At 43.1% G+C, this 17,169-nt stretch overlaps 1 protein-coding gene across 3 annotated transcripts in view; it reads right to left on the reverse strand.

Annotated features, from left to right (window-relative positions):
* The window catches only part of AOPEP (aminopeptidase O (putative)), a 378,987-nt gene that overhangs the window by 307,753 nt on the left and 54,065 nt on the right, over positions 1-17,169 (reverse strand). Inside the window, exon 6 of one of the 3 annotated variants that reach the window (XM_074953152.1) lies at positions 16,392-16,512. The exons of the other annotated variants lie outside the window; for them this stretch is intronic. The gene's annotated coding sequence lies outside the window, so the exon portion shown is untranslated. The remainder of the gene's footprint in view (positions 1-16,391; positions 16,513-17,169) is intronic. 3 annotated transcript variants of the gene reach the window in all.

Raw genomic sequence — 17,169 nt, forward strand, 5'->3', positions numbered from 1 at the left:
TTAACTAGATACACATATGGCCCCCATTACCATAACACCATGTGCCTTCTATTTAAAAATAAACAGAATCTTAGAGCTAGAACAACAGTATTTAGTCAATATTGGTAACAAATGCCACAGACACATCCAGCAGGATGAGTATGGAGGATGGGCCTTGTTTATGAACTGTAGGAGAGCGACCAGAGCCATGACCACTTTCTCTGTACAATGCCTTGGCTTGAAGCCTGACTGCAAATACAAGCAGGAAAGACAAAAAGTTCTATATGCTATTGTGGCAATACTGATTTTATGATTAATGCACTACACTGGGACTCACATAATCTGGGTTTTGTTCTTGACTCTACCACAGACTTTTGGCAAGTATCTTAATCTCTGTGCCTCAATTCTCCACCTATAATGTGAGAATGACAGGGACAGGGACATTAAGATGAATTTATTAATGCCTGTGAAATTCTCAGATACTATGGTGATAAGCACCATAGAAAATCCTACAATAATAAAAATAACATTGTAGTTCAGTGCACACAAACAAAAGGTAACATTTAATTAGAGGATTTATTAATGTATTTCTAACTATGTAATTAGTTGTTACATACAGCAAGGTTAGGAGGAACCAAAGCACTGCACCGATAAAACTCAATTAAAGTATGAGTAAAGTTCATTTGAATGAAAATTAAATCCATTTAAATCATTTTTACAAAAATTATTATTTTAGGACATGAAATCTCAGATTCAAGGCAGTCACATGTTTCAATGCAGCAAATAAAAATGGGGGGATTCAGGTTAAGATGTTTCTGTTAATTGAGGTTGACATATATGATCACACGTCTCAAAAATCTTATATTTCTGCATATGATCTTATATCGAATTTTAATATAGTTCCTCTTATAAGACTAAGTAAATAAGGTGAAAGTGTATTGCTTTTGTCTTGCCCCTCCCCATGACTTAGGCAACTGGTTTGAGCACCTTCCAAAAATTATAAAGTATGCACATCAAAACTCCCTCTCCTCCCCTTCTCAATCCCCCTCACCACAGTCTCCATCTTCCTTTCAAGGACTGGCTTTAGTTTATTTGGTATGTATGGGTTTCTGGGTCTTTGGGTTTTTTAAATATAGTGCTATTGTGGGAAGTCTGGTCAAAGAAATAGGTTCTATATTTTGTTCTGAAGATGATGAGATTCAGAGTCATCCTGATATCTTCCATGGGTTAGTTCCAGCTACATGGGGCAATCATGGAGAATGCACTATTTTCGGTGCATGACTCTCTCTCAAAGACAGTTCCATTTTTCCAGGGGAATGTGGATGCTATTGAAAGTCATGATCCCACCGAGTGAGGTGGTCCCTTAAGTAACTTGAGACAACCCTGGGATTCTGATGGACAGAACTGAAACTTTAAACTTGACCCAGTATTAAACTGGGAGATGGTGAAGACAGAGCACTGGGGTGATGTGCTCATGGTAGTTTGTTTTACACAGAGACAGGCTACTACATTCTGAACCAAAGGTAGCTTTTTTGCGGATTTTTGGTCAGACCCTGATGTTCAGAGAATTACAACAATCAACTCTCAAAGTCACATATCTGTGGATCACAGAGGTTATATTCGGCTCTGACAGGAGGTGGCCGTGTCCTCTTTCCAGCCATAGATGAAAAAGGGCATTTTTTACTTATGTGATTAAGTTACCCAGAAGCAAGGCAATGGACTTCCTTGGTAATCTGAGGGCAGAAACCCTCACTGTTAAAACAGGGTGAGTTCTTTAAAGTGCTTCCCTTTCCCCACCATCACCACCACATTTGTTCAGGTATTCAGCTTCTACCAGCTTCTCTTCAACCACCTGCTGTTATCAGACATCAGACAGGTGCGGGGTGATGCTCTTTGCATTTGATATGAAAGTGATACGGAGCTGAATGCCATCGGCATATTGCTAGCATTTCAGTCCATTTTGTCTCAACATGCCTTGAGTGCTTCAGAGAGAGAGAGAGAGAGAGAGAGAGAGAGAGCATGCACACAAGAAAAACAGGGAAGGGCATTTATCCTAGTAGGGTTCCACAGGTAACACCTCTGGAGCTGGAGGAGAAGGTGTCCATCATGACTCTCTAGGTGAAGTCTGAGAGGAATGAATGAAGCCACATCAGCATAGTTCTGCTAACCACTGGACAACTCTGAAAACTGACAACAGAATTCCAGGTTTGATAATATCAAATACAGCAGAGAGGTCCAGCAATATAAGTAGGAGTATCTGGCTCTTGTCCAGTCATGAGATGATCATCCAATACCAACAGCACCAATTCCTTTCCATGTACTGGCCTGGAGCTTAAATGGGAGGAGTTCAGAACATTAATTGTATATAGGTGGAGTTAGAATCAAGCTTCAGCAAGCTTCTCAGTTAAATTGCTCAGCAATGGGAAGTTTGAGACCAGTCAGTATTTGGAGATGTTAGCTGCGTGGGGGAATGGTTTCTCAGGTATTGGCCACAATATTGCACGCATTCATGGTAGATTTTCCTCCTCACCTACAAGGTTCTGATGACCTAAGTTCCTAGAAGATCCCAGTTGCTCTGAATACTTTTTCACGTGTTAAGGAGGGCCTTGATCACTAACAGATGGAGGCTAGATTTTCCTAAAGTGCCTCTAGAGTTTCCAGATACAAGAATGGAAAGACTCAGGCAAGAAATGTATTGTGTTATTGTACCTATGTGCATTGCACAGTTCCTGGTATCCCGAGAGTCTGCCTGAACACAGATGATTTTTCTCTATAGTACTTAGTTCATAGGTCTTAGATATGTGTAAATAACATTTCAGGTACAGGGCCAAATTTTCTGCTTATGTAAACAGTCAGGGGCTCCATTGACTTCAGGGACGTTTTGTACACTGGACACCCATAGAGAATTATGTAGTAAAGTTAAAATGTTTTGCTTCAGCTTTGTTATTTCCTGTAACAGCCCAAATTTTACAGAGTGACATAAAATAAACTACACTTGTGTAAACAATATGTATATACAGAGAATACATATGTGAAGATGAGATTACAGCATGCTGTATAAAGATATTCTGTGGGCTGGCAATAAGAGCAAAAGCCTGAGCATTTAGATGATCCTGTGTACTAATTACAGAGAAGGCACTGATGCACAAATAACAGAGGACAAATAATTTATAATGGCATTATGTTTTTATACCAATCTTCATAAGAGCAGCTCCAAGCATTTGCTAGTCATCAATTATCAGAAATCTGAAGTGAAATTCTGGCCCCATGAATTCAGTGGGAGTTTTGGCATTAATATTAAGTGAGCCAGAATTTCATGCCTGGTTTCTAGCTAAACAGAAAACACCTGATCATCACAACTTAATTTTCCAAAATTTGAATTTAATAGGCAAACACTGGGAAGAGGGAAAACAAGCAAGCAACCAGAAAGTGGTAAGGTTTATTTAAAAATCCTACTTAGATTGTAAGCTCCTAGATGCTACAACAATACAAACAAACAAACCAGACTTTCAACAGAACCCAGATCCAATTCTCACTATTTGCTATAAATTAGTCTATATCGCTTTCATTTCACTTTCTCTATATCGCTTTCATTTAACTTTTGGGGCATGCACAAAGTAAGTTGTAAGTGGTTTTGTTTGGGTATGTAGAGTGTAACACGGGGGGCAAGCTATTAGTGAAAATTTTTTGTAAAAAAAATGAGCACATTTTTATCTTTTGGTTTATTTAATTTCTAAACAACTTTTTTTTTGCTTATCTCTGCACACGTACAATTCAAATAAAAGCAACTCTAGGATATTAAAAGGCAATAATATAGCCAAAAGTAAACACTGAAAATGTGTAAAAACAGAAGCCCTAGAATTCCTAATTAAGCCGCACAGATGGCTATGAGGTAGGTATTCTAAAGCAATAGAGCTGAAATATTTTCTTATTGTAGACAACTCTTAAGAAAGACATGCTCTTGTAGTCCACCACCTCTTCACTAAAGTCCAATTCAATACCTTTCCTTCTGACCACTATAGCATTCACTTCATGAAAATGGACAGTATTAGAGAGACAAAATGAAAATTAAACTGGCTTTAGTGTGATGGCTATGACTGCTTTGTTATATCCCCTCCCACTCATTTTGTACCTTGGTTGGTCATTTCCTTTCCCTGGATGTAGGAACCTTACATTTATCATTGTCAAATTTCCCCTTATTGCTTGCAACTACATGGCTCTGTCTTTCTGCAATTTTAAAGCAGTCTTCTTGTGGGTGCAGAAATGTGGTGATTGTTTTACGTTTGCATTTAAGTTTTGTTGGTCAAAAAGCCTTTTGGAAATCCACAGAACATCACACCCTGAAGTTCTCACAGAAGTAGCCTGTGGACCACTTGGAACTATTCTTAGTCCATGTTTGAGAACCACTGCTGAAAAGTATTAGACCACTGGAAAAGTGAGGCTCAGAGAGATGAAGCAACTTGCTGAAGATCATACAGAAAGTCAACAACAGAACCAATAACTGAAACCAAGTGCCTTGACTCTCAGTTACCTGTCTAACCTCGAAGCAATAGTCACTCTTTGTGCCTCAGTGCATTTTAACAACATTTAAACATAAAATGAAAAAGGTGTTGTAAGTATTTAAATTGTATATGGGTGGTCTATGTATGCAGTATGTATTTGTTGTTTCAAATAGTTCCCTATTTTCACTTGCTGTTCTTTTGATAGGGATAATTTTTTTTAGTAGTCGTCTTGGCAGGACATTCATCCAATAAAAGGAAAACAACAAACTTATGTAGGTGCTTCTAGATATATGCCTTAGCCTTCATTAGCTGCTCCTCTGGGACTAACACTATAGTCCTGGAATACAAAGCCCCATAACAGTAGTAATTTTAGAATGTTAAGTGTTCCTTTAATGCAGTGATCCCCCGCCCGCACCCCTGGAGCCAGGGCCAGGAGCTGGGCTCCCAGGGGGAGGCACAGACAGGGGTAAGGGGGCCAAGGCTGGGGGCAAGATTTCTTGAAGATTCTTCAACAAAAAAACTTCAGAAACAGATTTCAAAGAGAAACTACAGAACTGGAATTAATTTGCAAACTGGACACCATCAAATTAGGCCTGAATAAAGACGGGGAGTGGATGGATCACTACAAAAAGTAATTTTCCCTCTGCTGATACACCTTCTTGTCAACTGTTGGAAATGGCGACATCCACCTTGATTGCACTGGCCTTGTTAGCACTGACCCCCCCACTTGGTAAGGCTTTTCATGTGCTGTAATATTACTGCTTACTGTATTTTTCACTCCATGCATCTGATGAAGTGGGTTTTAGCCCACGAAAGCTTATGCCCAAATAAATTTGTTAGTCTCTAAGGTGCCCTAAGGACTCCTCGTTGTTTTTGCTGATACAGACTAACACGGGTACCCCTCTGAAATTTAGAAAGAGTAATTCACTGGGGGAAAATAAACCAAGTCTGTAAAATCACAGCCCCAAAAGTAGTTTTAGAACATATTAAGCATCTGAGAGCATGGGGTTAAGAAGAGAAACACATGTAGCCTTCATAATACAGGTTGCTATAACTACTCTTTCCCACCCTCCCCCACTAAAAAAGAGCTCCCTATTAGACAAGAGATTTCTGAGGAGGAAGAGCTCCTCTGCCATACAAAAGCCTGGGTTGTAGCCTGAGCTAATAAAACCTTTTTGTTTCCTTTGTTACAAGTGGTTCACTCTTGATTTCAACAATAAAACCTTTGGGGAGAAAAAAATGCTACTGAAAGACTTTTGTTGATGGACCAGCTGGCCCACACCATCAGCTCAAAGCCTCATGAAAGGGGCAAAAAATCATTAGCTGCTCTCTTTTATGGCTCTGGTGAAAAGATATATACATGAAGTTACAGGGGTGCATGTTGGGATCATCTTCATACAGTGCAGGAGCAACAGAGGCAAGAATGTACTGCTGCTTCAAGTGCTGGTTGGGGGGAGGATCAGGGAAGGCAAACACAAGAAACACTTCCTTTCCTCTTATGTCCTTTGATATTCTTGTTGCTAAAATTTTTGAAAAATCACTTGTGTACATAATTACCGACAAGGAAGGCTACCTTGTTAGGGGGGTGGGGAAGGAATCTACCCAAATGTTTTACCAAGATCACAGAATCTTAATCTTTAAACCCAATTTGGTCATTAGTCTTGCAATTAATGCCACATTTCAAATGCATAGACTTACTAAAGCAATTAGGATTTGATCCATTATAGCGTATAACTGTTTTTCAAACTGTGGACCCAGTACTGGGTCGTGGCATGTAAGGCATTGGGTCGCCTTGCTCTGGTCAGCACCGCCGACCAGAAAGTTAAAAGTCCCATTGGCAGTGCTGCCCAGCTAAGGCAGACTACTGCCTACCTTTTCCAACACCGTGCTGTGCCCCAGAAGTGGCCAGCAGTGGGTCCAGCTTCTACGCAGGGGGGGCCACAGGACTCCGTGCGCTGCCCCCGTCCTGAGCACCAGCCCAGCCAATGGGAACTGGGGGGGGAAGGGCAGTGACTGCGGGTGAGAGTCACGCGAAGCCACTTGCGTGCCTCTGCCTAAGAACCGGACCTGCTGCTGGCTGCTTCCAGGGCGCAGCGCGGTCCACGGTGCCAGGACAGGCAGGAAGCCTCCCTCTGCACCCCGGCTGTGCCGCTGACGGGGAGCCACTGGAGGTAAGTCCATGGCCGAACCCCGCGCCCCAATCCCCTGCCCCGGCCCTGAGCCCCCCCCCAAAACCCAGAACCCCTTCCTGCATCCCAAACCCCTCATCCCCAGCTCCACCCCAGAGCCTGCACCCCTAGTCCAGAGTCCTGATCCCCTCCCACACCCCAGCCCTCAGCCCCCCAACCCAGAACCCCTTCCTGCACCCCAAACCCCTCCTCCCTGACCCCACCCCAGAGCCTGCACCCCCAGCCCAGAGCCCTGCACCCCTCGCACACCGCAACCCCCTGCCCCACCCCAGAGCTTGCACCCCCAGCCCAGAGCCCTGATCCCCTCACACACCCCAACCCCTTTTCCCCAGCCCAGAACCCCCTCCCACATCCTGAACCCCTCATTCCGGCCCCACCCCACAGCCCTCAATCCCACACCCCAAGCCTCTGTCCCAGCCCTGAGCCCCTCCCACAGCCCAAACCCCTTATCCTCAGCTCTGTTGGGTCACGGGCATCAACAATTTTCTTCAACTGGGTCCCCAGAAAAAAAGTTTGAAAACCACTGGTGTATAATACATAGAAGTACTTCCTACTTTTAGGCCACTACATTTCAGTTACAGAAATTAACTCAGATTCCATAGTGATAAGGGCTACATAAGTACCTAGATCAGCAGGATGCTTGAAGTATTCAGATTTAGTTTGAAATTGTTAATTTTTAAACAGTCTTTAGTTTCAATGTATATTTCATAGCTATGATATTAAATTGCAATATCCCACCCTCCCCAAAAAAGTGACTATAATGAAAATATTGTGGGAGTTTTAACGAATAAAGCAGCCTTTAATAACATTTTCTACTTGGTAGCTACCCTGACTCACTGAAAATTATAACAGTTCATATCCAAGTAGATCTCTAGATGTTTATTTGATATCTAGTATGATTAGAAGAAAATAGAGTGTCTGTATGGATGTTTTTATGATTCTAAGTTCATTCATTAACATGTTTCATGAGCTACATGGTTGAGATTTTCAAAGCCTATCAGGGATTTAGACACATAACTCCCACTGACTTTAATGGAGTTTGTGTGGCTAACCCTGTGGTTGGCTTATCCGTTCTAATTATTGTAAAAAAGTTCTAAAATGAGGAATAGTGAAGCAAAAGGAACACACAGGATAACTTAGAAATAAGTCTTTGAACTATAGATGGAGAAATCACCGGTTATGTTTACTATATACCAACAACCAATCCAAGGGCAAAATCTCCCCAAATTACACTAGGGATCTCTGCTGCATTTTCCAGACTCATATTACACACAAATTCCAGTAATACAGTGGAAGTTCTGTACTCATTTTATACATAGAATTCGCAGTAAAGATCTACAGTATGGACTAGAAAGGGAGAATATTGCCTTAAATCAAGGTACCAGTTTTTTAAAGCTTCTTATCCCATAAAAATTTACACTTCAGAAACCAAGAAATCCAAAAATCTGCCTGGATCTATTTAGTAAGCATTTTCTTTATCAAGATATTAAAAGGAAGAAGTGACAACTTATACTTTTTAAAAGGATGTGGCCTTTTATTCACTAATCTAGATAAGAAAGACAATTTCCTAGAAATTCACAATTATTTTTATATACCATTGGAACAAAACAATCTGAGTTAAAATGTATGCAAATTTTAATTGCAAGGATATGTATACATATTTAAACCTTTATTATTCAACAGCTTTTGTAAATCTCTCCTAAAATATTTGTCAGTATTGTACATTATAAGAATCCCTCGTGCTTGGCAATCTTTTATTACTCTTTTTTCTGGTGCAGCTACTGACATATCCTGTGCCAACAATGGTTTCCCTTATATAGGTCACATTTTTGGGGACCTAATGTGTTCTTCTTTGTGTGAGCAAATGCCATAGGAAAACCAAATCCACTTTGGATTATATCAGCTAAAGTCACATGTACAAGAAAGAAGAGACGCTTGTCACTGTTTTTTAAACAAACTATCTTAACCGATATAGAAGGCAAGACAAACATTATACAAAATCCTTCCAAACCAAAGCGTATTTCTCATTTCTCCATAGACTCTCATCAGAGCATAATAATTGATGGTATTCATATATCCTTTCAGAGCAATATAAAAGATGTGTGTTTTCCAAGTTCAAAATAGAAAGTAATAAAGCAAGAATTAACAGGATTCAAAAGCACAGACGTTTCCAATGTACTGCTATTTTAATAACAAAAAATGTAATCCTCCCAAGTGATCTTGCTTTGGAAAGCATATGGCATTTACAATACACAAACCAGTAACACCTTTTTAAAGAATTTACAGTAACTTAATTATAAATACTTTGACTTTAGGTGCCTAAAATTAGCACAGAAGCAATTGCACATTTCATTTGATCCAAAATGTCGTACATGACAATTTAGAAAAAAAAAAAAAAGATTTTTGCCTCACGAATATATCATGTATAAAAGCCACCATATTAGGAGCCCACTCGAGCTCTGCTGCCAAAGCCAAAGACCAAGGGCTTTCACCGCAGGCAGAGGGCCTATATCCTGAGCCCTGCTACCCAGAGATGAAGCCCTGAGGCTTGGGCTTCAGCCCTGGGCAGATGGGCTTGGGCTTTGGTCCTGGACCCCAGCAAATCTAAGCTAGCCCTGGCGACCCCATTAAAATGGGGTCATGAGCCACTCTGGGGTTCGACCCTCAGTTTGAGAAACAGTGCACTCAGAGCATGATTGTCGCAAAGCAGCACATCTTATCCCACCTGCCAAGAAGGCAGCCCATGGGGAGGACAGGCTGAGGGTTCCTCCAGATCCTGCAACTTTCTTGCCTCAGTCCTTCAGCTTCCCCTGTGTAAATGGAGGACATGTGGAGCCGCTCTTACTGCACCAACATCACTCTGACTGGGTACAGCCCCCAATCAGTCAATATTTGGCGCCTACTCCCCCAAGTTCTGATGCCTAAAAGAGAACAAGTGTATGTACAATGACACAAAATCCCTGATCCAGCACCTCCCTAGAGCAGGATCCCCTCACACATTGCATTGCCTAAATCAAGAACAAGTGAAACTGCTCCAACTGCACCAAAAAATGTCTGGATCCCGTTACGTGCTGGTATGACAATGCCACAAAAAGATTCCAGCTCTAGCACTTGCTTCTTGCTGGATTCAGCCAAGTTTTAATCCCTATCACCCAAATTCCAGAGAGAAAGAGAAAGAGAAACTGTTAAAGAGAAACTGTTAAAGAGTTAAAGAGAAACTATTTTGCCTCATCTACTGCACCTTAAAAATCCAGACACCAATACTTTCCAGAGCAAGAGTACTGAAAATCTTAGGTCTAGTATCTGGTTCCTGTAATCCTACCACAAATCCAGAAAAGGTGCATTAAAATAGAGAACAAGTGATACTCCTACTGTTCCATTAAAAAAAAGAAGTCTGCAAACCCGCTCCCGCCCCAAAAAATACACCTGGTTAGAAGAAAGCTGCAGAAAACCTAATATGCATGAGTCTCTTGCTGGATTTTTATTATTTGTTACAGGATGTGTTAATCAAGATCCCAAAAAATGATATAGTGACCACGGGCAATTTTAACACAAAGGTGGAAGTAACAATGATGGATTGGATAAAGTTACAGACAAATGCAGAATGGTTTGGACATGAAATGGTGAATGATTAATAGAAATTTGAAGGAAATAACCTACTGATGGGTGGAATATTATTTCCTCATAAAGAAATTCATAAAGCAACATGAAACTCTCCCCTATCCCATGGTACTACAGAGTACCAGACAGATCATTTCTGCATTTCTAGAAAGTTTCCCAGCTCACTGGCAGATGTGTATTTATACAGGGGAGCAGAGGTCAGCAGCAATCAGAACCTTTGTATCACTTAACTGAAGATCAAGAAGGTTAAAACAAAGACCATGCATCACCAGGCACAATTAAATGACCAAATACAAAAAGCCCTTTTCAGCTTCAACTGAAGAACAGGTTCAGTGTTCTAATGTACGTAACTGAAGAAAACCAAAGATGGGTGGGAAAACTGCTTTCTAACAATAACAAATTCAAAAAAGGATTAGCAATGTTACTTGGGCATCTGCAGAAAAAAAAAGTGTAAAGCAAAAATTCATGAATGCTAAGACACATAAAGACAAGCAAGTGGCAAAAATAGAGATCCAGTTAGAGAGGTAAAAAGGGGTGCTAGAAGAGATAAAAGGGCAAATATAGATAGAAAATGTCAAGATGCTGAAGATGCTAGCCAAAAAGGTGACATTACAACCTTGTATAAGACGAACAGTTAATAGTACTGGAGGCCCTGTTACAGATGCAGATGGAAAGACTTAATACAGAACAAGAACAACAGAAAAGATGGCCAGAACATTTTCAGGCTGTTTTAAACTGACCAAGCACATGTGAACTATTAGAAATACGTGACAAACACCTACTACTAAAGCTTGATATTGATTTAGAAGATATTACAATTGAAGACGTCAGAAAAATCATCAGTAAAGTGAAATATGGGAATGCCTCTGGAGAGGAAAACATTACTCGAGAGATGCTTAAAGCAAGTGACAAAACGTCCTGCAGACTTTCCTTGTGTTTTGGGATAGACTATGGAACGAAGAAAAGAACCCAACCCACTGGAAGAAAAACCACATAGTAAAATTGCCAAAGAAGGGTGACCTACCAACTGCAATAATTGGGGAGGAATCACATTACTCATGTGCAACATCATTCTGGAATGCAAGGGCGCTGGAACAAATTTTATAGTGGGGGAACTGAGAGCCATTGAACCAAACTGTAAACCTTGTATAGGATGGAAACCACTTCAAGCCAGAGGGTGCAGCATCCCTAGCACCCCTAGTTCCAGCACATATCAAAAAGCAAATAGACCTTCAGCTTGGAGAGAATCAAGCAAGTTTTAAAAAGAGATCATGTGCAGACCATACTGTTGTTCCATAATATCTCTGAGAACAAAGTGTGGAATGGCAAGCATCTCTTGTGATATATTTCATAGATTTCTAGAAGACTTTTCACAGCATACACAGAAACGGTCTTTGGAAAATTATGGTATACAAAAATAATTTAAAGATAATTAAAATAATCAAGGATCTATACAATGCCAAATGTGCATTCAGAGACGGTGATAACATCAGCCAATGGTTTCCAGTGGCAATTCTAGTAAGGCAAGAGTGTATTATTTCCCCACTATTGCTGCACTGGTCAAAGACTATGTCATGAGGAAAGTAACTGCAGAAGGCAACTGAGGAATTTTATAGGCAAAAGATAGAGCACAATACGGATTAGCTTGTTTTTGCTGACGATACTGTCCGGCTTAGTTCAACACATGGCTTCATGGAAGAAAAGACCCAGCTTTTGGCAAATACAGCTATAGCAAGGGAAGACAAAAATACATGGCGATCTATGTCCCCAAAAGTGGACATCAGAGTGGATGAAAACCACTAGAAGAAGTAAGCTATTTTATCTATCTAGGGAGTGAGATGTGCCATGAAGGCAACACTATGCTAAATGTCAAAGAAGCAAACAATTTTCATAAACTTGAAAAAATTTGTAAAAGTAATATGATTGTCACTGACAAAAATACAATTTTTTAACAGCGGCATCATGTCTATCCCGAATTATAGAGCAGAGTCATAGAAATCTACAATACAAACTGATAAGAAGATCCACTCATTCCAAAATAAATGCCTGCAGAAGATCTTCAGACTCCATTGGAAAGTATTTCTTGCAACATCAGAAATTCTAAGTAGAACAAACAATCTAAAGCATAAAATATAGTAAGACAATGGACATATTTAGGACACGTTTTAAGGATGCAACCAACTCAACTTCCATGGCAAGTGATAATATGGACACCACTGTGGGGCCAGAGCACGGGCAGTTAGGCAAATCCCTGATAGGAGTTAATGGTATTGGACCAGGATTAAAATAACATGGTGCTTTCCCTTCTAAACAAGCTTTGTCCTCTACTTTCCTAGCATCATCATTAGTTGTTTGAAATACATTCCTGCCAAGAGGTCTCCATTGTTCTTGGTACTGTACAGAACAGTTTGTAATCCAGATTACCTTTATTTCCCTGAACTGTAACTGTGGTTATCAGTAAGGTTCTTTTTAATAAGTTAAAATATCATTCCTGTTTATATCCGACATGTGATTCATTAGAAATTAAGCTCTGGTCTAAACTAAGAGTTGAGGTCGAATTTAGCAGCGTTAAATCGACTTAACCCCGCACCCGTCCACATAACAAAGTCCATTTTTTCGACTTAAAGGGCTCTTAAAATTGATTTCCTTACTCCACCCCCGGCAAGGGGATTAGCGCTGAAATCGGCCTTGCCAGGTAGAAGTTGGGGTACTGTGGACGCAATTAGATGGTATTGGCCTCCGGGAGCTATCCCAGAGTGCTCCATTGTGACCGCTCTGGACAGCACTCTCAACTCAGATGCACTGGCCAGGAAGACGGGAAAAAACCCGCGAACTTTTGAATTTCATTTCCTGTTTGGCCAGCGTGGCAAGCTGCAGGTGAGTGCAGAGCTCATCAGCAGAGGTGACCATGCAGAACTCATTAGCAGAGGTGACCATGATGGAGTCCCAGAATCGTAAAAGAGCTCCAGCATGGACCGAACGGGAAGTACGGGATCTGATCGCTGTATGGGGAGAGGAATCCGTGCTATCAGAACTCCGTTCCAGTTTTCGAAATGCCAAAACCTTTGTCAAAATCTCCCAGGGCATGAAGGACAGAGGCCGTAACAGGGACCCGAAGCAGTGCCGCATGAAACTTAAGGAGCTGAGGCAAGCCTACCAGAAAACCAGAGAGGCAAACGGCCGCTCCGGGTCAGAGCCCAAAACATGCCGCTTCTATGATGAGCTGCATGCCATTTTAGGGGTTTCAGCCACCACTACCCCAACCATGTTGTTTGACTCCTTCAATGGAGATGGAGGCAACACGGAAGCAGGTTTTGGGAACGAGGAAGATGATGATGATGAGGTTGTAGATAGCTCATAGCAAGCAAGCGGAGAAATCGGTTTTCCCGACAGCCAGGAACTGTTTCTCACTCTGGACCTGGAGCCAGTACCCCAGAACCCACCCAAGGCTACCTCCCAGACCCGCCAGGTGGAGAAGGGACCTCTGGTGAGTGTACCTTTTTAAATAGTATACATGGTTTAAAAGCAAGCATGTTTAATGATTAATTTGCCCTGGCATTCGCAGCCAGCACAGCTACTGGAAAAGTCTGTTAACGTGTCTGGGGATGGAGCGGAAATCCTCCAGGGACATCTCCACAAAGCTCTCTTGGATGTATTCCCAAAGCCTTTGCAAAAGGAGGGCAGCCTTATTCCTGAGGAGGGCAGCCTTATTCCGTCCACCATGGTAGGACACTTTACCACGCCAGGCCAGCAGCACATAGTCGGGAATCATTGCAGAGCAAAGCATTGCACAGTATGCTTGCTGGCGTTCAAACAACATTTGTTCTTTATCTCTCTGTGTTATCCTCAGGAGCGTGATATCATTCATGGTCACCTGGTTGAAATAGGGTGCTTTTCTTAAGGGGACATTCAGAGGTGGCCGTTCCTGCTGGGCTGTTTGCCTGTGGCTGAACAGAATCGTTCCCCGCTGTTAGCCACGGGGAGAGGGGAGGCAAAATGCGACCTTGTAACAAAAGCACATGTGCTATGTATGTAATGTTAACAGCAAGGTTTACCATGAAAGAGTGTACCCATTGTTTTATAAAATGTGTCTTTTTAAATACCACTGTCCCCTTTTTTTTTCCTCCACCAGCTGCATGTGTTTCAAGGATCACAGGATCTTCTCCTTCCCAGAGGCTAGCAAAGATCAGAAGGCGAAAAAAACGCACTCGCGATGAAATGTTCTCTGAGCTCACGCTGTCCTCCCACACCGACAGAGCACAGACAAATGAGTGGAGGCAGACAATGTCAGAGTGCAGGAAAGCACAATATGGCCGGGAGGAGAAGTGGAGGGCTGAAGAGAGTAAGTGGCAGGCTGAAGAGAGGGCTGAAGCTGAAAGGTGGCGGCAGTGTGATGAGAGGAGGCAGGATTCAAAGCTGAGGCTGCTGGAGGAACAAACCAATATGCTCCAGCGTATGGTTGAGCTGCAGGAAAGGCAGCAGGAGCATAGACGGCCACTACAGCTCCTGTGTAACCAACCGCCCTCCTCCCCGAGTTCCATAGCCTCCTCACCCAGACGCCCAAGAACACGATGGGGGGACCTACGGCCACCCAGCCACTCCACCCCAGAGCATTGCCCAAGCAACAGAAGGCTGGCGTTCAATAAGTTTTAAAGTTTTAAACTTTTAAAGTGCTGTGTGGCCTTGTCCTTCCCTCCTCCACCACCCCTCCCAGTGTTTCCCTCCTCCACCACCCCTCCCGGGCTACCTTGGCAGTTATCCCCCTATTTATGTGATGAATTAATAAAGAACGTATGAATGTGAAGCAACAATGACTTTATTGCCTCTGCAAGAGGTGATCAAAGGGAGGAGGGAAGGGTGGTTAGCCTACAGGGAAGTAGAGTGAACCAAGGGTGGGGTGGGGGGGGCGTTCATCAAGGAGAAACAAACAGAACTTTCACACCATAGCCTGGCCAGTCATGAAACTGGTTTTCAAAGCTTCTCTGATGCACACCGCGCCCTCCTGTGCTCTTCTAACCGCCCTGGTGTCTGGCTGTGCATAACCAGCGGCCAGGCGATTTGCCTCAACCTCCCACCCCCCCGATAAACGTCTCCCCCTTACTCTCACAGATATTGCAGAGCGCACAGCAAGCAGTAATAACAGTAGGAATATTGGTTTCACTGAGGTCTGAGTCAGTAAACTGCGCCAGCGCACTTTTAAACGTCCAAATGCACATTCTACCACCATTCTGCACTTGCTCCGCCTGTAGTTGAACAGCTCCTGACTACTGTCCAGGCTGCCTGTGTACGGCTTCATGAGCCATGGCATTAAGGGGTATGCTGGGTCCCCAAGCATAACTATAGGCATTTCAACATCCCCAATCGTTACTTTCTGGTCTGGGAATAAAGCTTTTTGAAACAGCTTTCGAAACAGACCAGGGTTCCTCAAGATGCGAGCGTCATGTACCTTTCCCGGCCATCTCATGTTTATGTTGGTGAAACGTCCCTTGTGATCCACCAGTGCTTGCAGCACTATTGAAAAGTACCCCTTGCGGTTTATGTACTCGCCGGATTGGTACTCCGGTGCCAAGATAGGGATATGGGTTCCGTCTGTGGCCCCACCACAGTTAGGGAATCCCATTGCAGCAAAGCCATCCACTATGACCTGCACATTTCCCAGGGTCACTACCCTTGATATCAGCAGATCTTTGATTGCGTTGGCTACTTGCATCACAGCAGCCCCTACAGTAGATTTGCCCACTCCAAATTGATTCCTGACTGACCGGTAGCTGTCTGGCGTTGCAAGCTTCCACAGGGCTATTGCCACTCGCTTCTCAACTGTGAGGGCTGCTCTCACCTTGGTATTCTTGCGCCTCAGGGCAGCGGAAAGCAAGTCACAAAGTTCCATGAAAGTGCCCTTATGCATGCGAATCGTCCCAGACCTGCAACACTATGCAGTCCCACCAGTCTGTCTTGTTTCCCGGGTCCAGAATCGGCATTCCACCGCATGAACCTGCCCCATTAGCACCATGATGCCCGCATTGCCAGGAGCCGTGCTTTGAGAGAAGTCTGTGTCCATGTCCTCATCACTCACGTCACTGAGCTGACGTCGCCTACTCACCCGGTTTCGCTTTTCCAGGTTCTGGTGCTGCATCTACTGCTGGATAATGCGCGTGGTGTTTAATGTGCTCCTAATTGCCAAAGTGATCTGAGCGGGCTCCACGCTTGCCGTGGTATGGCATCTGCACAGAAAAAAGGCACGGAATGATTGTCTGCCGTTGCTCTGACGGAGGGAGGGGCGACTGATGACATGGCTTACAGGGTTGGCTTACAGAGAATTAAAATCAACATCAAGGAGAAACAAAAACAACTGTCACACAGAATGGCCACCTCAAGGATTGAACCCCCAATGCTCAACCCACTGAGCTATCCTTCCCCCCGGTATTTCAGGCAGGACTGAATCTCCATTAAACTTTTCAAGGTGCCCCTGACAGACCTCACCGAAATGACTGTCAACCGTTGATTTCAGGGAGGGAGGGAGCAAATGAATACAAAACAAATCTGGTGTATTTCTTGTTTTGATCCACTCCATCTATCTTTTACATCTTTGGCTGGCAGCAGACGGTGCAGTAGGATTGCTAGCCATCCTCATCTCCTGGCTGCTCGGCAGAAGACGGTATAATAGGACTGCCGGCAGGACTAAAGAGAATGACCAGGTCAAGTCACTCCTATTTTAGTCCCTGCGCCCATGTCTGCCCAGGCGCTCCTGACCGACCTTACCGAGGTGGCCAGGAGCACCTCGGACATGATGACGATGGTTATCAGGCCTATTGCACTGTCTGCTGCCACAAGGAAATGGGTTGCTGCTGCTGTGTAGCAATGTAGTACCGCGTCTGCCA

The sequence above is a fragment of the Natator depressus genome, chromosome 5, assembly GCF_965152275.1.
Source record: "Natator depressus isolate rNatDep1 chromosome 5, rNatDep2.hap1, whole genome shotgun sequence".
NCBI lineage: Eukaryota > Metazoa > Chordata > Testudines > Cheloniidae > Natator > Natator depressus.